This window comes from Cupressus sempervirens, chromosome 6, assembly GCF_028749045.1.
Source record: "Cupressus sempervirens isolate cs-2001-9-10 chromosome 6, ASM2874904v1, whole genome shotgun sequence".
Classification (NCBI taxonomy): Eukaryota; Viridiplantae; Streptophyta; class Pinopsida; order Cupressales; family Cupressaceae; genus Cupressus; species Cupressus sempervirens.
In genome coordinates this window covers 234,056,610-234,080,715 of record NC_143123.1, presented here as the reverse complement: position 1 = coordinate 234,080,715, position 24,106 = coordinate 234,056,610, and the positions used below count along the sequence as shown (strand labels likewise).

The window sequence follows — 24,106 nt, the reverse complement described above, 5'->3', positions numbered from 1 at the left end:
TCAACTACTAAGAGATTTGGAAGATTAGAACACATATGATTTTCTCTAGTTTTCATTTAAATGTGGCATTATTAATCTGCAAGATGCAAATTATATCATCTATCCTTTCTATTATTTCAAAACAACTGAAGGCACCAACATATGTGATAATATTAAACTATCATGGCTAGAAATTAAAAATTAAAGGTGTGATTATAATTAGGAAGAAAGTATTAATTATTTTAAAATATGTGACATTTTATATTGAAAAGTCACGTTCCAAAGTATATGAGATATATAATGTGGAACTCATTTTAGAGCAAGACAAAATAGACATTCGATATTAAGAGGAGTATTTTATATCTATTTGTATGGAGGAATAAGAGCTATAGTATGATTGTGTAATATAAATTCATTTATTTTATTTTTATAATAAAATTAAATATCTTTTATTTATTTTTAAATGCTATGGAGATTTAAATTGCAAATGAATTGTCCTTTGTAATTATTATTTGGAATCTTGTATACAATTTAATCATCAAATAAGTGGACGCACTTATTTAGCATCTTGAATGTTATCACCATAGATATGAAATATTGAATTTTTTTTGTATTTGCATCTAGTTCATCTCCCTACCAAAGGAGTTAAAGTTCAATTTGGACTAATTTAAGTTTGCATAATTTTCTTTCGATGAATAGACCTTTTCCATTAATTATAGTTTAAAGATACATATTCAAAAAAAGGTCGAGGAATACAAGATCACCCCCAAGTTCAAACAGCCCAAGGTTAGAGATCAACTACTCATCAAAAAAGTATATATAAGAAAAGAAATAAAGCCTTTAGGTTCCAAGACCAGTGCTAGTTGAAGGAGGGTCTTTATCATCAGAACCCCAAAAAATCCTTGGAGTTAGTGGTTGGCTCAGGGGGAGCCCAACTGTTAGCATCAATAACATCTTTATCGGTATCATTTTCTTTATCTTCCTTAGCTTGGGAGGAGAAATGGCTAAATCTAATAGAGGGAAAGGCTTGCTTGGGGTCACGGTGAGCAAACAACCAACCTACATCAATAGCAGTAGGGGGAGCCACCAGGGATCAACCTGAGCCCAACCTTCAAGGATGCAAAGCCAAGTGATGACAACCATGAAAACTACCACTAGGAGAGTGGTGATGAGGTTGAGACTTGGGGGTCTATGAGCGACAAGAAGATCTACTTTGGCCTCACTAATGACTACAAGGAGGAGTGCAGTCACTAGACAAGACATCCAGAGTCATGTGGGAAACCATACAAGGGGTATTTCCCTAGTGAGCAAGTACCTCCTATAGGTGAGCCACCATTAATGTAACTTTGTTAGTTTGTATTTGTATCTGCAACATGAGATTATTACATATACATGCTTTAGAGTACATAGCAACATGAATATCAAGAAAGTTGTGAGAGAATTAAAAAACATTATGATCTTTCCAAATAGTAAACAAAATCTCCATTATGAAAGCATGCCAAATTTGGGCATATCTAAAAGGGAGTCTGGGAGTATCACCCAAAAGCAATATATGACAAGTGAAAGCCTTAAGATGAAAAGGCCTGAAAAAATCATAAATCTAGAACCAATAATTCTGGGCTCATCAATAGAACCAAGAAATATGTAGGAAGCTTTTAGTTTGACCACAAAAAGGGTATCTAGGATCAAGAACTCCCAAATGTTAGAGCTAAGGACCCAAAGGCAAGCCCTAGAAAAGGAGACACCAAGGAAAGTAAGCAATCTTTGGCTTTGTGATGGTATGCTAGATAGTGGAAAATCTAAAACTCCAAATCTTATGAGAAGAATGCAAATGCCAATACTAGTTGAGAGTATCAACCATAAGAAGATGGGGCACTAGCCACTGATACCCTATCCTATTCTTGTAACTAGTCATTGAAGTGGTAGGACACCACTTCAAATCTTTCCACCAAGGGTGGGCTAAGTGAATTCCAAGCTTGTGTAACAAATTGGGAGGGGTTGCAAAAACTAGAAGAAAAATTATTTGTCGATCTAAATGGATAACCTTATACTACACCTGTAGATCATCCCATGTGTTGGCTCTTGATTTAATACAATTTGAAGAACCAAGTGCGCAAGGCAAGAATGAGTCTATGGGTAGCTATCTCCAATAATGGACACAATTTACCAAGAACCTAGGCCAACTATAAGGCTACACTCCTTCTTCACTTTAGGCTCTATAAAACCTAGGTGGGTAAACCTCTTAAGATCTGATTATGTGACCAATGCAATGCGCATAATCAAGATCTAAAATAATATATGAAACCCCTAAATCTTCTATACTTAACCAAGAAATCACAAGCATGGAATAGCTAATAGCATGACTCATGAAACTGGTAAGCTAAGTGCGGGTTAAACTTTGAGTAACTTTCACCATAAAAGGGAAAATGATTTAATATGTTGATATCAGCAAGATCCATGTATGAACAACAAAACCTAATGATCCTATCTCTAATCAGTGCCTTATCTATTAGGTAGTTAAATGAGTTACAACTACACATCTTCTACAAATCTTTGACATAATTCCTACATCAAGATCCCTGATCTATCTTTCACCTTGTGAACAAACATCTACTTCAGATTTGAATCTCATACTTAGGCTATCCCATCATGAAATCTACAAACCCTATGATAAACACCAAGGAATTACATGGTTCTTCACAATCAGCAAACAGATTAGTCTTCGCATTAGAAAGTTCATCATAAAACTCATTGCAAGGTGCATGCTGATTTTCATTAACACCTTCATCAAACACCTTTTTATCCACATCATGAGATGCAATGCCATCAATACTTTCACCATCACATATGGAAGAAGATAAATCTGATCTTTTATAGATAAGATATCATCATTAAACTCATCCTCAACTAAATCTAAACCATCTATGTGCTCTTTGAAAAGAGGGTTGATAATTCCATGTAGAGAGATCCTCTTTGAACATCTTGACAAAACAGAAGCTGATCATCATTAGGATCTCCATCATTAAAAGCATTAGTGTACACTTTAAAACCACTACCCATTTCATTTTCATGGAGACTTTTAGCATGTGAAGAAAAATCTAAACCATATGAAGACTCAACATCCACTCCATCAACAGAGCATATAGAAATTAAATCAATGCTATTCTAATTGTCTTCATCAAGATGACTCAAATGTCTTGCAAACTGATCATCATTAAGTGTTGATGCATTAACCTTAGAATCAATTATGTACTGCCGATTACTACCACATGCATCTTCAAGACACTCATCTACACAACTAGTCAATCCATCCTTATAGATAATCCCTTTGTCCTCATATGGTGTAGACAAATTTTCTTCACAACCTTCAACCTTAAGCTAACTTGTATAACTCAGAAATAGAACATTACTTTTAGATTTAGAAATAATACTCATACCTTTACTTGCATAAGAGCAGTCACTTTTGTCATTTCTTTCTTCTTCCCAATTTGCATCTCATTCACATGAAGATGAACATATACTAACACTGTCCTCTTCCTGAATCGAGCAACAACTCTTGCCATTTTATTCATATGATGCTTCTTCACAATATGTCGGATCAAAAAATTCACCCTCATCACTTGATGCATAACTCTTAGCTCCTTTGTCCTCATATTGAGATGAATACCTTTCCTCTTCATAGTTTAAAACATTCTCAACAAGAGGCATATTATTAGTAGGAGAAGAAACAATTGAATTTATTTCTTGCATGCGTAATTCATCAAGTGGACTAACTTTATGTTCTATTGCTATAGTATTATAAATGTATGCACTATTTTCAACAGTAAAAGAATCAACTCCTCTTTGCAATAGAGGATTTCCATCTGCACGTCTTTGATTCTGAAATTTCAGCAAAAAATTTTACAACAGTAGGGGTATGCCTTCTTATAACTCCATATTTTAGATTGCATTCAACCTCCATTACAATTTCAACCTCAATCAGTATGCAAAGAACATTAAAAAATGAAGTAAACATTCACAAACCAAAAACTAAATTCACATATATGCTTAGACTAAGAAAGAAAATAAGAAGTGCAAACCTCACAAGAGAAAACACTCCATGCTTTCTTGATTCTGTAGATGTGTCCTTTTGCTGTGGATGTATGCTCAAGATGCTCAAAAGCTACTTCAATGGAGATGGGTAATGGCAAATTGGTAGCTTTGTGAGCTCTCAATTTGGCATTATAAGGGTATGGTTGATGGCTTTGGTTTTCAAAATAGCATGGTAACTTTAGCTCAAAGATTGTTGATGAAATGGCTTGGGATGAGATTCAATTTATAGGCTAAGGGGTAGAGGGATGGAGGGCTTAGATGCAAGGATGGATGAAGGCTTAAGGAGGGCTAAGATGCACTCAAAGGGGAGCACATGGATTGTGCTTGTTTAGCACCAATGGGAAGGTGACACTTGTCACAAGGAGGATGAGTGTGAGAGGGTAGGGTTAAGGGTTGGTTAAAGTCATGATGAGTGGGGTTCAGTATGTAAGAGGGATGTAAGAGGAATGAGTGTGGAAGAGGGAAGAGTGTGGAAGATGGGTGTAAGAGTCATGAGTGGGTTTGTAAGAGTCTTTTATGTTTTGTAAGAGTCTTTTATGTTTTGTAAGAGCACTCATGACTTAGTGGTTGGGTTTTTTGAGGGGAGACTTTGTTTTGGATTAGGAAAGTCTTAAACTTGTTTAAGGAATGTGACAACATTAGGGGGTGGATTAGGCTTGGGTTTAGGATTAGATTAGGGATGTTAGGGATGTGCAAGTGGATGGCATTAATGAGGGTGGGTGAGTTAGTGGCTAAGCTTGGTTAGTATGGGTGGATGGGGTGGATTAGGCTAAATGGAGGATTAGAGATAGGTTAGGGTTTTTTTGAATTTGAGGATTTCATTTATCAAATAGATTTATTTAAAAAATGGGGATTTTTGTAATTAGATAGGAGAAAAGGATTTAATTGATAAATAATAGATTATTTGATTTATCAATTAGGACTATAGATGATTAATTAAATTAATCAACTAGGGGATGACAAAGGATTAATTAAATAGAAATTTAATTAATAATGCCTTTTTAGATAACTAAATAGGATTACTAAAGCGATGTAATCAAATTTAGGTGTCTACATTTTGCCCCTCTTTGACATAGTGTTGAGACAACACTATTTCAAAGAAGTTCGAATGAAGACGACACGAGGAAGATGTTTTAGCAACAAGGTTGCCCCAGTCTCAGATAAGAAGAGGAGAGACTAGACTTAGATGATGCCCCCTCAAGAAGGCGGCGGGGAGAGAAATGAGGCTCGACGACTTCTTGAAAAGTACAAGAAATTGAGATGAGCTAAGACACAGGTTGGCAAAGAGAAGGGGCTGAATTAGCTCAAACTCTCACTACAGGAGAATGATAAAGGGAAATCAGAGGCACAAAAGTAAAGCAAGCTTAAGACTTTCCAGGATTGGGGGGGGAGATGGAGGAGCGGAACGCTATAAAAGGAATCCATTGAAGCTTTTTGAGGGGGGGGGATACTTCAAAGAGAAGTACCACCATGTAGTTGAGCACTAGATTTGCTATAGGAATGTTGGTTAATTGCCAAGGTTACCAAGAACATCAAGGCCTTTTCACCAACCATCCAGAGGACTGACGAACTGACTCAAAACAAACACACAAGGATTGCCCTAGTATCACACATGAATCCCAGAGGAAGCAGCGTGGAAACGACACTAGGTAACCCACAAGCAGAAAAAGAAAACAAGCAAAAGACCTGATCAAGACCTTACGCTCTAATTGCCCCATTCGCAGCATACCATGATATGGAAGATCATGGCAACCTTGAGGAGGGAACAAGGAGATTGCTTGGAAAAGATATTTCAAGACCCAAAAGGGAAGATCCCAAATCAAAAGAAAGTGAAAATCCAAAAGAGAACTGTTTGCCAATGAGATGGGTAGGACGAGGTACTAATGGACCAAGATCAAACATGAGGAAAGCTATATCCTGCAAAAATCTATCAAAGAGCACCTAAGTTGATGGATCTGGATGAGTGATGCATCTGGCAAGCTGAACTAAGAAGGATAACACTTTGGTGATAGGAGATCTAGCTAAAGGATGCATTGGAATATCTAACCAAGGTGTGCAATGTGTGCAAGATGTTGACCAAGGATGAACTAACACGAAAGCTAGATAGATACAATGATACTAAGCTAAAGAGGATGTACAAGTTGACAGACCAAGATATGTTACAAATGTACAAGTTTGTTCATGTTTTGGTTTTTTTTTGTGAGATGGAAATGTTTGTGAAGGAAGGGGTGTCTATAATAGTTGATAGGTGGATAGGTAGATGGTTTGTGAAAAGCTTAAGGAAAATGGGATTCTGTGTGTGCATGTGATAGGATACAAGCTAGGATACAAGATCATTTACAAGCTAGAATATGGTACAAGCTTTGGACAAGATTTGGATATATACAAGGTATGGTACAAGATTTACAAGGTATAATACAAGCTTTGGTACAAGATTTACAAGCTGTACAGGAGGTATTGACAAGCTCCATCAGATTTTGGATATTTGATTGGAACACCAAGGGAACAAGCAGGTGTTTTATGGGATGGTGGGTGGATGGATGAGGGATAGGATAGTGATAGATAATGGATTAGTCTTTAGCACACAAGGTGCCTGAATTACCAGGTTTTCACCATTGGACGCTTATTTCTCTTTACTATTTTTTTCTTGTATTTTTCAAAAGCTGGGTATACCAAGGATCTTCAAGCATAGAACTTCTTGAGATGAATGATGTTAGTGGGATCATTTAAGAGTTCTCCTTCTAGTGTAGATAATTGATAGGCTCCAGAGCCAAAGGAGGCAGTAACCACATAGGGACCAAGCCATGTAGGTTCAAACTTTCCTTTCTTTTCTCGATCTGCTTGGACTTTCATATTTTCTTTAAGGACCATGTCACCTAGCTGAAAGTGTCTAGGGAGCACCTTCTTGTTGAAATTCCTTTTGAGACGAGTTTGATAGACTGTGAGATGGTCATAGGCTTGTTGTCTCTTCTCGTCTAAGAGATCTAGCTGGGTGAGTCGAGCTACTCTGTATTCTTCATCTGAGATTTGTCCTCGCAAAGATATGCGTAGTGAGGGAAGTTCAACTTCTATAGGTAATACCGCTTTGGCACCATAGACTAGGGAGTATGGAGTTGTGCCTGTGGATGTACGGAAGGAAGTTTGATAGGCCCATAGAGCTGGATTTATTTGAAGGTGCCAATCACGGCCGGAATCATTGACAACTTTCTTTAGGATTTTGAGGAGGGTTTTATTAGTTGCCTCTGCCTGGCCGTTACCTTGTGGGAAATATGGGCTAGAAAAGCGGTGATGGATGCGGAGGGAAGTGCATAATTCTTCCATGTTGAGATTTTCAAAATTACCTCCATGGTCAGTGAAGATGGTGGATGGGATGCCGAAGCGACAAACAATGTGGTACAAGATGAACTTGGAGACTTGAACTCCTATAGCTGAGACTAGGGGGACTACTTCCACCCACTTAGTGAAATAGTCTGTAGCTGTTATTATCCATTTATGTCCATCAGATGAGAGAGGGGTGATAGTTCCAACTAGATCAAGGCCCCAACAAGCGAAAGGCCAAGGTGGTGCAATAGGCTGTAGATCCTGTGCTGGAGCGTGCACAAGATTTGCATGCTGCTGACATGGGAGACACTTTTTGACAAAGTCACAAGAGTCTTCTTCAATGGTAGGCCAATAGTAGCCTGCTCTAAGGATTTTTCGTGCTAGGACAATACCACTCGTGTGGGCACCGCAAATTATGGAATGTACTTCTTTTAATGCCATCGCGGCCTCATTTTCATCTAAACATCGAGAGAGAGTATCGTGATAACCCCGACGATATAGGGTATTGGCTATGATAACATAGCGGGATGATTTTTGGATGAGGTTCTGGTGTTGGGTACGTGTGAGGTGAGGGGATATGATACCATCGTTAAGGTAAGCGTGAATTTCATGGTACCAAGGGGATTGGGGACCAACCAAGATACAAACACAGTTTGAATCCTCATTCGCATAGGCAGGTGTGAGGAGCTACTCAACTAAAAACTCATACTGTGTAGCTTCTTGGGGAATTTCCAAGAGCGAGCCGATAGTGGCCATGGCATCTGCTGCCTTGTTCTGCATTCGAGGCACTTGTGTAAACTGAAGCTTTGTAAAATGTTGGGTCAGTTGATCAACTAGCTCTTTGTAGTGTAATAGCTTTTCATCTTTGGTTTGATATTCATTTAAGACTTGTTTGATGATGAGTTGGGAATCACCAAAGACTTGTAACTCGGTGATATTCCATTCTGCAGCTATCTTTAATCCTGCTACAAGAGCTTCATATTCTGCTATATTGTTGGTGCTAGGGAATTGTAGCTTGAAGGCTTTTGGAATGTAATCTCCTTGAGGTGTAACTAATAATATTCCTGCCCCTGATCCATGAGAGGTGTATGAGCCATCAAAATAAAGCTTCCATGGGGGTTGTTCTTCAATTAGGCAAATATGCTCATCTGGAAATTCTGTGAGCAAAGGATATGCATCTACTAGAGGTGCATCAGCTAGGTGATCTGCTATAGCTTGCCCTTTGATTGCCTTTCTGTCCACATACTGGATGTCAAACTCACTTAGTAGCATAACCCATTTGGCCAAATGGCCTGTAAGTGCTGTTCTAGAGAGCATATACTTGAGAGGGTCAATCTTGGAGACTAGTTGGATGGTATGACTTAGCATGTAGTGGCGAAGCTTTTGAGTTGAGAAAACAACTGCCAAACAAGCTTTTTCCATAGGAGTGTAATTGATTTCATAACCAACTAGGGTTCTACTGATATAGTAGATGGCTCTCTCTCTGCTATAATCATCATGTTGTGCTAGAAGTGCCCCTAGAGCAGTAGGTGTTGCTGATATATACAAGATCAAGGGACGACCAGGAACTGGTGGAACCAAGATAGGGGGATTGGTGAGATACTGCTTGAGCTGATCGAAGCTGCGCTGACATAAAAGATCCCACTTGAAGTTCTCATTCTTCTTTAGCAAGTGTGAAAACGATGTACACTTATCTGCAAGTTGGGAGATGAAGCGCTGGACAGATTGAAGTTTTCCCTGAAGAGAGCAAAGCTGTCACAGTGTCTGGGGAGGAGGCATGTCTAAGATAGCCTTGACCTTTTTGGGGTCAATCTCTATACCTCGTTTAGAAACTATGAAGCCTAGAAGCTTGCCAGATGTGACCCCAAAGACACACTTCTTGGGATTTAGCATGAGATGATATTGGGCCAACCTATCAAAGACTTTTTCCAGGTCAGCAAGATGATCCATGAAGGTGTGAGATTTGACTAGGATATCATCCACATAATCTTCCAAAATGCTATGGATAAGATCATGGAAAATGGCTGTCATAGCTCTTTGATAGGTAGCCCCAGCATTCTTTAGGCCAAAAGGCATCATGGTGTAGCAAAAGGTTCCCCAAGGGGTAGTGAATGATGTCTTATGCTGGTCCTCTTCTGCAATCTTGATCTGATTATACCCAGAGAATCCATCCATAAGGGACAGAATTTCATGTCCAGCTGTGAGATCTACAATCATATCTATGTTGGGCAAGGGAAAATCATCCTTTGGACAAGCTTTGTTAAGATCTCTAAAATCAGTGCAGATTCTGATGTCACCAGAAGGCTTAGTGACAGGGACCATGTTGGAGATCCATTCTGAGTAGTCGATAGGTCAGATAACCTTAGCAGCTAACATTCTTTCTAGTTCAGCTTTGACTAGTAATGCCACCTTGGGGTGCATTTTTCTAAGCTTTTGTCTGACGGGCTTGATCTTTGGATCAACTGCAAGATGATGAACTACAAGCTTTGGATCAAGTCCCGGCATGTCCTGATATGACCATGCAAATCGGCCAATGTTCTCTTGTAAAACCTCAAAGAGGAGGTCAGCTTGGTCTTGTGATAGGGATGCAGCAATGTGAAAAATTCTAGGGATCTCTGAAGAACCAATGTTGACTTCTCTAGTATCCTCTATTAGAATAGAAGACACCTCTGGTCGATTATCTTGAGGAGGCAATACTAAATCCTCATGTTCTACTTGTGGCTCTGGATTTTCTTGCTGAGGGGTTCTCTTTGCTACCTTAGCTAGTCCCGGTTTTACCTTAGTTCCAGTTTTGGGTGTATCGAAACTAGGTTGGGGATTTTCTCCAAAATACCCCTTGGGATCTAGCTTGTAGATGTAGGCAGAATCTGGCTTTGTCTTCTTATGAGGAGTTTCAGCTCCCATGAATCTTAGAAGTGCTTCCTCTGATGCAAACTCATCAATATGTATGACACTTGGTTGGTCCCAATCTATGAGTTGTGGATGAGCAAGTGGTAGGTCAATGAGATGGATGGATAGTTCTCGGAGAACAGAGTCTCCTAGGAAGATTTGGTCTGGGATATCGTCGTAGGCTCTCTTTTCAACTTCCTCAGGAATGTCTTCAATTTCGACAAGGTCGCGGTGGATGTTCAAAAAAGCGTGACCATTCTCGTTGGTGCCCCCAGTTGTGGGTATGCCAAAGCCAAGACCTGACTTTATCTCCCAATCATGTGCTTCGATGGGACATTGCATGCCCCTTTCTTCTGGTCCTAGTCCACCTCCTTGATAGTTCCATTTTTCAGTGACAAGCTTATGTTGTTGGGGATACTTCTGGCTGAAGTTATCAAGGCGCGCTTGATTTCTTGGAGGTGCATCCTTATGTAGCCAATTGTTGATATCTGGAGTGAGCTCCTCATGAAGAGGGGTTTTTGAGGACACAAAGGTGGTTGGGCCAAACTGTTTGTATCGAGGAGGTGGAATCTCCTTAGCTTTGTGATATGTTGGCTGTCCATGGGTATGTGGATCAAGTGGGATTGCTCCGACAGCAAATGCATCTGATAGACTATATTCTCCACATCCTTTGTTGTTGATCTTTACAGTAGATAGGGTGGAGGCAAGGATGGTTTCTGCGTCATTACAAGTGTGGGATGAGCTGGCGATGGCTGTGCCGATGTCTATTCCAGGGCAATGGTTTGTATATGAAGCTTCAACCGCATTGCAGTAAGCAAAGGGTTCTGGATCGGCATGGATGGTTACCTCAGTGCCTTGATGCGGAAATTTGATGCACTGATGGTAGGTGGATGGAATGGCCTTCATAGCATGAATCCATGGGCGACCGAGGAGGATGTTAAATGGTAGATTTAGATCAACAACATGGCAAACTGTCTCTTGAATGACTGGCCCAACCTTGATTGGTAGCAAAATAGTCCCTTCTGTGGTCCTTTCCAAGTTGTCATAAGCTTTGATGGTGATAACCTCACTGATCATATCTGCCTCAGTATACCCAGCTTGTTTTATGAATTTTAGGGTGCAAATGTTCAAGGCTGATCCATTATCTATCATTACTCTTTTCATGGCAAAATTGGATACCATGATGGCTATGCGAAGTGGAAGGGTGTGATCTGGCTCAACCGCGGGTATGTCGGTGGGTTTGAAAGATAGGGCACATGAGGATGAATGGTGTCCAACAAGATTACGAAAATCAGTAGCATTCATATCAGAAGGGACACGGGATTCTATGAGAGCACTGTCAAGGATGTCTTTGTACACAGGACTAGTGCGGAGAAGGTCTAAAATGGATATTTGGGCTGGCATGTTCCCAAGGTGTTCCAAGATATTGTACCGGCTTTTTGATGGAGCTGATGGTGTTGATGAAACTGGTGGGCCTGCGATGTTAAATCGTGCTCTTCGAGTGGTGACCGCACACTCATTGTTTGGTCCTTGGATATTGATAACATTGACAGAAGGCTCTTTCTCCGATATACAACCTATAAGGCTACCATAGTCTATATAGGATGAAGTGTGGTCATTGTTCTTCCCATGCTATTGGTTTGGCTGGCGGTTGTTGGTGTGGTTTTGGATAGGTGCTTTTCCAGGATTTTGGTTGTTGTGTGGAGGAAAAGCATTTTGATAAATCTGTAAGCCTGCATTGGGAGAGGTTTGGGCACCAACAGTGATTTCCTTCTTATCAATGAGGTCTTGCACATAGTCTTTCAGTTTCATGCATCTGAGGGTGCTGTGACCGTTTACCCTATGGAACTTGCAATACTCATTGTCCTTGTACCATGCAGCTTTGGATTGGCTTGGATCAATTTGCTGGGTAGGAGGAAATTTGATGAGGTTTTCCTTAGCCAATTTCTCAAAAATAACATCCAATGGCTCACCAAGGGGTGTATAGTTTCTAGGTGCAGGTTGGAATCTGGGCTTTTGCCCTGCAGCTACATTGATGGCATTAGCTTGATTGTTAGACCCTTGAAAGTTGGGTCATGTATTGTGGTTTTGATAGCTTTGGTTGTTTCATTGTTGGTAATTGGTAGCTCGTTGGTTGTTTGTTTGATATGGTGGGTTAGACTGGTTTTGAGAAGGACCAACGATATTCACATGTCTGGTGTCAGTAACCCCATCTGTTGCAACATGCTTGTTTTTGTTCCAATACCTAGACTTGTCATTGGAATGTGATTGATTTTGGTTGGCCTCTTTGTAAATCTTTACCACACCATCTTTGATGAGTCCTTGCTCAAGGATCATTCCTTTCTCTTTAATATCCTTATAGGTCTGCAAACAGTTCATGGTCATGTGGTGAGCCAAGCTGGGATGTGCATTATCAATAAACATTTTCACCACATGGCGTTCTGGCAAGGTACAGGATATGCGGGTGGTAAGGGTTTGCCATCTTTGCAGGTATTCGGCAAGGCTTTCTCCACCTTTTTGCTTGGTGTGGACAAGATCAACTATTGATAGCTCTGTTTCAACAAGATGGGCATATTGGGCTACAAATGCCTCAGATAATTCAGCAAAGTTTTTAATTGTGCCATAGGGGATTCTATAAAACCATTCAAGAGCTGGTCCAGCCAAGCTTTTGGGAAAAAGGCGCAAGAGGAAGACATCATTGTATGCCACGTCCTGGCAATGCATGTAAAATTCTTTGATATGTGTGACAGGGTCTCCTTTTCCTCTGAACTTGTCAAATTTAGGTACCTCAAAGTGTTTGGGAAATGGTGTCGTGGTAATGGCTCTGTCAAATGGGTAAGGACACACATTCTCAAACTTGAATGTCTTTGGATCATTCCCTTCTTGGATGGCTTTCAAAGCTATCTTCATTTGCTCCCACTCTGAATTGATAGGTGATGGTTGGGGTGCCCCCAATGTAGGAGTACCTTGAGGTAGGTATGTGCTGGATGGGGCCACTGAATATGGATGGCTGTGAGGGATTTGCTGATAGGGATTGTACATTGTTTGGGCAGCTGCATGGTGGATGACGGGTTGTTGAGGGGGAGGTGGTGCATATTGCTGCATGTGCTGCGAGGCTTGCTGTTGATATGGGATTTGAGGTTGGGATTGAGGAACATAAGCTGGCTGTGGGATAAATGGATTGCTTTGTGGAGGTAAGGTATAAGGTGGTTGTGAGGCTTGGGGAAAGGATAAGAGGGCTTGTGGGGTTTGACCAATGTATGTGGGTTGTGCCCCCATTTGGGATGGCATCTGCAAATAATTGGTGGTTGGCTGGGGTGGTGGATTACCTCCTAGAAGTGGCATTGAAAAGTAGTTGGTAATTGGAGGTAATGGATTAGTTGGTGGTGGAGGTGGTGGGAATTGAAAGCTTGGGAATGGAACTGATGGGGTTTGATAGCTTTGTGGCTGGATTTGGAAGCTTGGTAGAGGGGTGGTGGGAGCTAGGGTCACTTGGGAGCTTGGTAGAAGATTGGCAGTAGCTTGTGGGTTTTGATAGCTTTGTGGAGTGAAGGTAGTAGCTTGTGGATTTGTGGCTGGTGGTATTGAGCTCCCAAGACCTAATGGAAATGATGGGATTGTGCTTTGGGCTGTGGTGAACAAGCTGGGGGCGATGAAAGGTTGATTACTTGGCCCCATGGGTGGCATCCCTGTTGTATATTGCTGAGGTTGGCCAAAGATGCTAGCACTAATTTGGGAGATGGGTGGATTGGGAAGGCTAGGTTGGGGAGTAGCAGCAATAGTGAAGGGGGTGAACGGAGAGGTGTTTTGGGTAAAGGGGGTTTGGAGCGGAGAGGTATGAATCAAGGATGGAGTGGTGGTGGTTGGGTTGGCTTGCGGCATGGAGAAATCAACTTGGGTGGATGATGGTATGTTTGGGTCTGTTGGGTCATATGGATTGGCTGGAGGCTCTTCTTTTGGAATAAATTGAGGATAATTTGGATCATAAGAGCCTATGGGTGGTGGAAGCTGCCCAAATAATGGGTGAGATGGATCTGATAATGGAGGGGGTCTTCCAAAGTCAAAGGTTCCTACATTGTCCCTTCGAAAGTTAGCCATGATTGTCTCTTTGTTTTTGTCTATAATGACATTTACCAATACTGCATTTCCTGGTTAGTTCATGAAAGCTTCAATGTCAGTAGTTGATGGCATAGGTTGCTCTGGGCTGAAGGATGGCTGAGTGCTCAAGGGGGGTGAGGCTGTTCGATCCAAATGATAGGGCTCCATTGTTTCTTTCTTCTTGGCTAAGCGAGTGACGGGTGGCATGAAAAATGCTCCTAGGGATGAGATGCAATAATGCTGATGGATGCAAAAGGGGGAAGGCTTTTCTATGCAAATGATTTCCTAGGTTGAGGCAAAACTATATGACAAAACCTAAGGAGGATTGGGTTGGGGATTCTAACTTCAAAGATATGTTGTCAAAGTACAAAAGGTCTGCTTTCCTATGTGCAAGCTTGGTGGTGATTGTGTCAACTTAAGGATAGACTGATGATCCTTTAGGAAGAACACAAGATTGACCACTTGCGAATCCCAACCTTTAGCTCAAGGTGATGAGGGATAACAAGTGACAAAGCTAGATTACCCTAGACAAAGCTCTGTCAAAGGGATAACCTTGGTGAGATTGGTGGATTTGGAAGATTTTAGGAATGGCAAACTTTTAGCAAGGTGACAACAATTTTGAAAGCTTAGATGTGCAGATTTTTGATTACTAGCTAGATGGTATGATTCTAAATGAGATGGATGAGCTAATAATGCTTAAGGGGATAAGCTAAGATGGCTGGCTTTTCTACAAAGATGACTCTAAAGTGAAGCTTATCCAAGAAGATGTGGAGAAACAAGGGTGTCTAATCATAGAAATCATGCCTAGTTGGTAAGGCATAAGCAGGATTAACTCCTGGATGTTGGCTAAATTTGATGGTGCGCTCTAACCAGGCCTCTTGAAGTGCTTCGTCGGTAGCTTTGTTCTCTGCTTTGTGGAGTTTGGAAATTCGTGGGCTTGGTGTTATTTCTTTTCTCTTGGCTGAAAGTTCTTGGTATGCTAGAGATGGCTTGAGTTTGACCTTGTGAAACTTCTGTTTGGGTTTGGGTTTGGGTTGTTCTGACATAAATTCCTGAATCTGCTTGGCTTTGGAAAAAATCTCAGTTGTTTTGCTTCAACTTGTTCAACTTCCAAAATAGGCAGTGACTACGCTAAGTGTGCCCTAAGCTAGGATTGACCAAGTTTGGCAAACATTCATTCAACAAGTAAAATAAAAACAAGCAATAGATAGGAACACCCAGATAGAAGTTTGTGGTTCTCAGAATGTGGTACTTGTGCCAAGGAGTGTGTATGTTCTACAAATGTTTCGATTAGTCACTCCAAACACATTAACATCCTAGATGGTTTTCTGCAAGGCAGACAATTGGTTTAGCTAGGGAGTCCTCGATATACGCAAGGTACGTGAGGCCCAAATCCGTAGATGAGACCAAAAGGATGTCACACAGCCGACAGGAGCGGTAACCCACTTCTCCTCTTTCACTTCTCAAGGGTATAAAGTTCCTTGAGGCTTAGCCCGAATGACAAAATCTTGATCCCAAGAGAGGTGTCTTTCGATTCACCTCCCGATTCTTATACTCCGCCGGAACGCTGGAGTTGAGGTCATCCAAGTGGTGATGAAATCCCCAAGCAGGCCTCCTAAAAAAGAAACAAGGTTTTGGATCCTAATCTTATGCACCCAAGATGGCCTTGAAAGACGACAAGGGGAGAGAAGACTCGGATGACCTTGGGCTAAAAAACACGCTTGTTCTTTTACCAACTGACTCTTATGTGTGCTAATCTAGACTTTGCAAGCACTCATGTTTAAGAGACAATGTTCAATTCCAACTTGAAGCACCAACAAAAGTAAATCGATCGAAGAATGCACACAATAAGAAGAGTTAGGGTCAACAAAAGCAAACTCGCGCGCCCGGAGGCCCTCCACATCAAGTATCGATTAATTTTCTTTAAGGCATTCAAGATTGAGTGTGAGTTTGTCTTAAGCCCAAAACAAAAGTGTGTGAGATTCGATTTCAAGTGCGCGCCCGGAGGCTCTCCACGTCAGTTGTTGTTCAATTTTAGTGCCCAAACTTGAAGTGTGATCGATTTAATCTAGAGTTTTGACCATTTAAGAATTTTGATAAAGTTAAAGCAAACGTTCAAAGACCAAGTGAGTGAGTTAGATTGTGGAACATTTAACACCTTTTTCAAGTAGACCCATCCCCATAAATGGCGCTGAGATTGCAACCAATGGTTAATATTTGATGGGTGATTAGAAAAGAGGTGAGTCCAAGGAACTACTCAAATTGATTTTTGTAAATTTGTATTTTAACTTAACAAAGTTTCTTAAATGTCCAAAAATCCAACTTTACCTAGATTGCATGTGAAAAAGAGATTTGAAATGGTTAATTGATCCTTGGCATTCAAGATTGGATTTTTTTTGTTTTAAGCATGCATTCCAAAGAAAGTTGATTTTAACCCATTACATTCAAGAGTGTGTTTTTGAGCAACATTCATTCAATGAAAAATGTGTTTAACCATTCAAGTTCATTTTTTTTTTTTTTAGCAACATGCATTCAAAGACAAATGGTTAAACATTCAAGTTCATTTTTTTAGCAACATGAAAACCTGCAAGAAACATGGTTAGTGGTTCCATATGTGCTCCAACCTACAATGAGACAAAAAAAAGCAATTTTAGTTAGTTAGCCAAAATCTTCAAAAATGAGAGCTTAACTATGGAAAAATGAGAGCTTAACAAAGACGCTGAACTACAGAGGCGCCAAAATAGGAAGAGGACAAAACAAAGATGTCAATTTTCGCAGACACGGATTTTCGCAGACGTCAATTTTCGCAGACGCGGATTTTCGCAGATGTCGATTTGCGTAGACGCGGATTTTTGCAGATGTCGATTTTCGCAGATGCGAATTTTTGCAGAAGTCGATTTTCGCAGACAGAACAGGTTGCAGACGCCAAAACTGCACCAAAAAAAGCTGAAAATGTGAATTTTTTTTTTTTAGATGGTATTTCTTCTCCTTAAGTGCGTTCTTTAACCTGCAAAAACAAGCAAAACACCCTCACAACACACTCAAACAACAGCAAACATTAGATGGTTAGAAAAATGACATATAGATGAAAATAGATGATTAAATGACCCATAGTGGGGTCCCACCGAGCGTGCCAAAATGTAGAACCAGAATCAGTATGCAAAGAACATTAACAAATGAAGTAAACATTCACAAACCAAAAACTAAATTCACATATATGCTTAGACTAAGAAAGAAAATAAGAAGTGCAAACCTCACAAGAGAAAACACTCCATGCTTTCTTGATTCTGTAGATGTGTCCTTTTGCTGTGGATGTATGCTCAAGATGCTCAAAAGATGCTTCAATGGAGATGGGTAATGGCAAATTGGTAGCTTTGTGAGCTCTCAATTTGGCATTATAAGGGTATGGTTGATGGCTTTGGTTCTCAAAATAGCATGGTAACTTTAGCTCAAAGATTGTTGATGAAATGGCTTGGGATGGGATTCAATTTATAGGCTAAGGGGTAGAGGGATGGAGGGCTTAGATGCAAGGATGGATGAAGGCTTAAGGAGGGCTAAGATGCACTCAAAGGGGAGCACATGGATTGTGCTTGTTTATTACCAATGGGAAGGTGACACTTGTCACAAGGAGGATGAGTGTGAGAGGGTAGGGTTAAGGGTTGGTTAAAGTCATGATGAATGGGGTTGAGTATGTAAGAGGGATGTAAGAGGAATGAGTGTGGAAGAGGGAAGAGCGTGGAAGATGGGTGTAAGAGTCATGAGTGGGTTTGTAAGAGTCTTTTATGTTTTGTAAGAGTCTTTTATGTTTTGTAAGAGCACTCATGACTTAGTGGTTGGGTTTTTTGAGGGGAGACTTTGTTTTGGATTAGGAAAGTCTTAAACTTGTTTAAGGAATGTGACAACATTAGGGGGTGGATTAGGCTTGGGTTTAGGATTAGATTAGGGATGTTAGGGATGTGCAAGTGGATGGCATTAATGAGGGTGGGTGAGTTAGTGGCCAAGCTTGGTTAGTATGGGTGGATGGGGTGGATTAGGCTAAATGGAGGATTAGAGATAGGTTAGGGTTTTTTTGAATTTGAGGATTTCATTTATCAAATAGATTTATTTAATAAATGGGGATTTTTGGAATTAGATAGGAGAAAAGGATTTAATTGATAAATAATAGATTATTTGATTTATCAATTAGGACTATAGATGATTAATTAAATTAATCAACTAGGGGATGACAAAGGATTAATTAAATAGAAATTTAATTAATAATGCCTTTTTAGATAACTAAATAGGATTACTAAAGCGATGTAATCAAATTTAGGTGTCTAAAGAAGGTATCACTGATAATCAAAAGTATCCATTCGTTCTCAATAACCAAAATATATCTCAAAATCATACTGATTGAAGACTCCAAAATGGTTGAGTCAAACATGTCACAACATGAAACATCAAGAAATAAATCAACATTTCAGTCCCATCATGGTGATTGGAAAGTAATCCAAGGATAACTGATCGATGACTCAAAAATGATTAAGTCAAGTGTCTCAGATACATATAACTCAGCTTCACTCAAGAAGACTGATGAGCAATAATAATCAATAAATAAAAACATCTCATAGAGCATACCATCACATTACCATGGTTCTGTTTATAAAGAATCAAGGTCAAAAGACATCATCATGACATCACAATCATAATCCCCTGAGCCTCTAGTAGACATCCTATAATTGGTCAACACTAGTCAACCCAAAAACCCAAAACAAGAAGCATAGAGAAAACACAATGCAAGCACATGTTTTTGGTTTGCTAAAATTGCATAGTTGAATTAAGCGTGGAGGTTTCAGTTTCTATTTGCAAGTATACTTCAAGTGTGTAAGATTCTTCGTTTAATCTCCAAGTCAACCCATTTATCTTTTCAGATAAAACATAGAATTATCCCTCCATTATTTTAAAACAATTTTCAAAATAATCATAAGATAATTATTTACTTATTTAAATCATTGAACTAGTTCCCATTGACTTTTAGATAAAAACATTCACATTATTCAAAACATTAGAATAATACTTGTCAACTTTCTAATAATTAGTTTATAATTTTCTTTAAACACTTCAAGAACAATCATTTATTTAAAATAATCCTCATTGATTTTAAGTAAAATCAATCTTATTAATAATTCAATTATTTAATTCCACTTATTAATATCTCTTTTCTTTTAATTTGCCCTCATTTAAAAATCCATTTACTTAAATTGATTAATAATTAATTACACTTCTTCTACTATTAACTAATCTTAATTAAATTTGATTTAATTAGATTAGATAATAAATCATATAAAACTAATGAATATTACTAAGATTCTACTTTTATTCGAACCCAAACCTGAATCAATTTCTAAATCTTGATTATGAATGTCTTAGATCTATGTTGGTTTAGTTTTTAATTCATTCCATGCTTTGATAGATTATTTCTGTGAAGTTTAAGCACAAAGAACTCCTGGTTATGGAAAATGGAGAAATGATTGTCATTAAATAAAATAGTCCCAGTACGGGGGCCATATCTCCCTAATGAACCATTGGATCAAGCCGAATTTGAAATATGTTAGAGAGGGCCAAGTTGTGCCAAATCTAACTGGAGCAATCGAATAAATTTTGTCTAGATAAAAAATTTATGAATGTCTGAGTTCGAGTTTATGTAAGGGGCAGTGACAAGGCAGTTTGTGATGAATTTCCTTCATAAATGAAACTAGGGTTTCCTAATGTTTCTTTGCAACCAAATAAAAATTAACATACATATCTAGATTCCAATTTCAAGATTGAAGATTCATTCATGGAGTATATTCAAATGCATTTAATAGACACGATGAAGACATGAAGAGAAAGAGTGCAAATGGAATATGTGAAAATGATGAGTGCACCTAGATACTGATGCTAATTTGCTATGCCTCAGAAGTCCATAGAAAAATCCCTTCCTTCTCCAACATTCGCCATTCCTCCAAGAATTAAACCAACCAAAACCCCCAAATTACTAGAAGTGCTTGTAGAAGCATATGAGCATGTAGAAGCATATGAGCTTCTCAATTGCATGTAAGCTTGTCCATACACACTAGGAGAGCCTCTATTTAAAGCCCTCTAAGATGCATCTAGAATGTGTCTAGAAAGAACTAGGAGAAAAGCATGACAACTAAGCACATAACTTCCATGACAAGAAGATAGACATGATGAGGTCTCTAGAATGTTGTAGACACCATGTGCTCAAATAATGTGCTAACTCCTAAGTGTAGACAACACGTGCATAATTAGAGTGCAAACTCTTGTGTTGTCAACATGACAACTCCTAAGAGCTTGCATATTCCTATGTGAATAAATATAATGCACATTAATTTATTTAATACTCACTTTACTCTTTTCAATTTAATTGATTAATTTTTTTAAATATCATGCACTAACTTTAATAATTCCACTTGTTTTATCTTAATATATTTATATTTTAATCACATGCACACATCATGCAATTTAGAATATTTTAATAATTTTAATATCTTTTCCACTTTTAAATTCATTTTCAAAACTTAATTGATAAAATATTTATTAACTTAAATAAATATTATCACATTCCAACTTTAAAATTATAACTTTTATCTTCAAATTTAATTCTTTTTATTTAATTAATTTTCCAATTAATTAAATAAAATTAAATATTAAAATATCATAATAATTTTCCATTTACTTAAATCATTAATTAAATCTTTTAATTAGACTTAATTAATAGAAAATACATCAAAGAATCATAAAATAAAATATGAAAACCCATCATAGAAAAACACATACAAAATCAAACCAAGGGTTAATATCACAAATTACATCATCCGACACATTCAAAGGGTACTCGACTTAGATACTTGTCCTAATTTTCAATTAGGACAAATGGCTTAAAGGGTTGGGATTTGGACTTGAGAATTTATCTCCCCTCTCTTACCATTGAGATAATGTGATAGGGTATGCTCATCCTGGCAATTCAGGGAAGTCGATACTCGTCACCTACAACTTGCATAAAATCCACACATGTACAAGCACAATATATACTAAGCTAAACAAGCAATGGCAAGAAGTGGTGCATCGTGTAGATCTCGTCTAGCAGGTGACTATGAATCCCTTCCTTAACCACATCAGAAATGCGATACAGAAAGAAAACAAACATGCACACCATACACATGCAAGTATGGGGTAAGTATCCATAAGAAAACACATATGATAATAAACCATCTAACTAATCAATAACTGAAATAATGTAATAATCATCACATATCAACTGAATCCATAGCACAATATCTGATAATCTCAAAATAATGTTGCTAACCATCAACATAAAACTAGCCCTAAAAGAGTTTGACAATGATAACAAAAATGTGACCTAGGGGCAGGCACTACATTTTCCAAACTAGTAATAGAGAATCTATGCAATTATAAGTAACTTTCTCTTATCACTTAACTGATATGATATTCTTCACACATTTGTCCTTCTTTTAATGACAAAATAATTTAATAAGGACCATGTAAACACACAAAACACTGAATGGAAAATACTTGGAATCTTGTTGTCCACTTCACAACTAGCTAAAATTTGAAACAAAGCTTCACATCTCAAGTTCTTTCAAACATAGAGTCGCCACCTCCTTATAGAGGACATAAATTTACTCACTGATCTTTTATTGAAACATTACCTAATTATGAGCATTCCTCATAGCAAAGTCACACATACTTCAAAAATATTTAACCAACAACAAACACCAGGTAATATACTTTCAAATATAAAAACAAATTTCAAATTATTATACTTATGAGAATCTTCTCCAAACTAAAAATAGCAAGACTCTAGGATACTCTTAATGTTAGCCTTATTTCATCCCCAGTAGAGTCGCCATTTTTTTGGTGTTTGAAAGTGCTTTTTTTTTTAGTTAGACCCACTTTGGGGCCCAACTGTTTCCACTAAAACAATATGTTTCCATGGCTAGCTAGGTTACTTTTAAGGTTTTAGTGTTTGAATTCATTGAGGATGTCAACTAGATGCTATACTGTCCTCATTTCTACTTATAGCAGAAATGGTCTTCTTTTCAAGGCATTTGCTACTATGGAGGAAATGAAAAAGCAATTATGTATGCCAACCTAATGTGTTTACATACAATACACTTATAAAGTGTTGTTTTAAAGCTACTATGGTCAATCATGTTGATAGATTACTCAAAGAAATGTAAAGTTGTGAAATTACATGTAACACTGTAACAAAAAAATATACTCATACATGGATATGGAAAAGAAGGCATGTTTGAAGAAATGAAAAATGTTCTCTCATAGATGTTAACAGATGATACTTGTAAGCCGAATGAATGGATGATGAATGCTATTCTCAAGGCCTTTGGTTATAGAGGAGAGATTGAGATAATGGAAAAATGGTACAAGATATCTCAAAATATTAGAATTCAACCTGATATAAGGACATTTGAAATACTAATTGGTTCATATGCTAAAGAACATTTGTATGATAAAATGACTACTGTCATGGAGTATATGAATAAATCTTCTCTCTCATGGATGCCAAAAACCTATAATACTATAATTGATGCATTTTGAGGAGTTGGTGAAATTGAGTAGATGGAATTCTTTTTCAATCAAATGAGACTGGAGGCTATGAAGCTAGACTCTATAACTTTCATTGCTCTTATTAATGCATATTATAAAGTAGGAGTTTTTTAACAAATCATAAAAATCATGCAATATGCTGAAAATTTTGACATAATTCTTGATACAACTTTGTTCAATTCAGTAATTGATGTCTATCAAAGATATCAAAATTTCCCTGAAATGGAGAGAGTTTTTAAATAAATGAAGGATAGAAGTTGTACACTCGATTGGGTAACTTTTACTAACATGATAGAAAGCTATATAAAGGAGGGGCTCCACTAAATAAAAGGGGGCATCCCATGTGGAGCAGCACTATCTTCACATCAATAAAATCCCATGCAGGGGCAACAATAGAGCAACCAGCTAAGAAGAAGGTGTGTATGCCAAAGAAGAGAGTAGGTTTATATAGGAAAGAAGCCTCAATCCATGACATAGGTAGAGGAATCCCACATAGGCTAAAAGGACATTCAGATGCAACATAATGGAGGTGCTAAGTGACTTAAAAGAGACATAGGAATAGAGGTGCAAACCTGACCCATTAGCACCCTCACCCCTCTCTCTACCTATTTGGTGCAAAGTTAGTTACAAATCCCATCATTTATGATCGAGTGAAAGCAAAAATAATGAGCAAGGGAGGCATTTGGTAGCAAAGGTTGATTATGGAGGAGTTGACATATGAGGAAGTCTATGGAAGAAAGGGATGGCTTGGAAGTAGCCACAGACAAATGTAAGAGCAGCTCATGCAACGTGCAGGGGATTTGGTCAATGATTCTAAAGGGGTGCCATGGAAAGAACAGAGGAACCAATGCATAAAAAGAAGAAGTTAGCATATGTAAAAGATGCAAACCATGCCAATAAACAAAGAATCCATGCTAAACATAAAAGGAGCCCATGTTGAGAGGAACTCGTGCAAGGCAAAAACATCATTTTTGAAGAAAGAAACCCACATACGAACATGCAAAGAAATTTCCATGTCTTAGGAAAGACCCTACATAAAGAAGGAGAAAACATAGTCAAACGCATATGTCCCACATTCGTCATAGGAGGGAGCTTTTAA

The 24,106-nt window shown here is 38.4% G+C and overlaps 1 pseudogene; it reads left to right on the top strand.

The window, feature by feature from the left end:
- The first annotated feature begins 22,423 nt into the window (after positions 1-22,423).
- LOC149552112 (putative pentatricopeptide repeat-containing protein At5g36300) lies at positions 22,424-23,331 on the top strand (annotated as a pseudogene).
- The last annotated feature ends 775 nt before the right edge of the window (positions 23,332-24,106 follow it).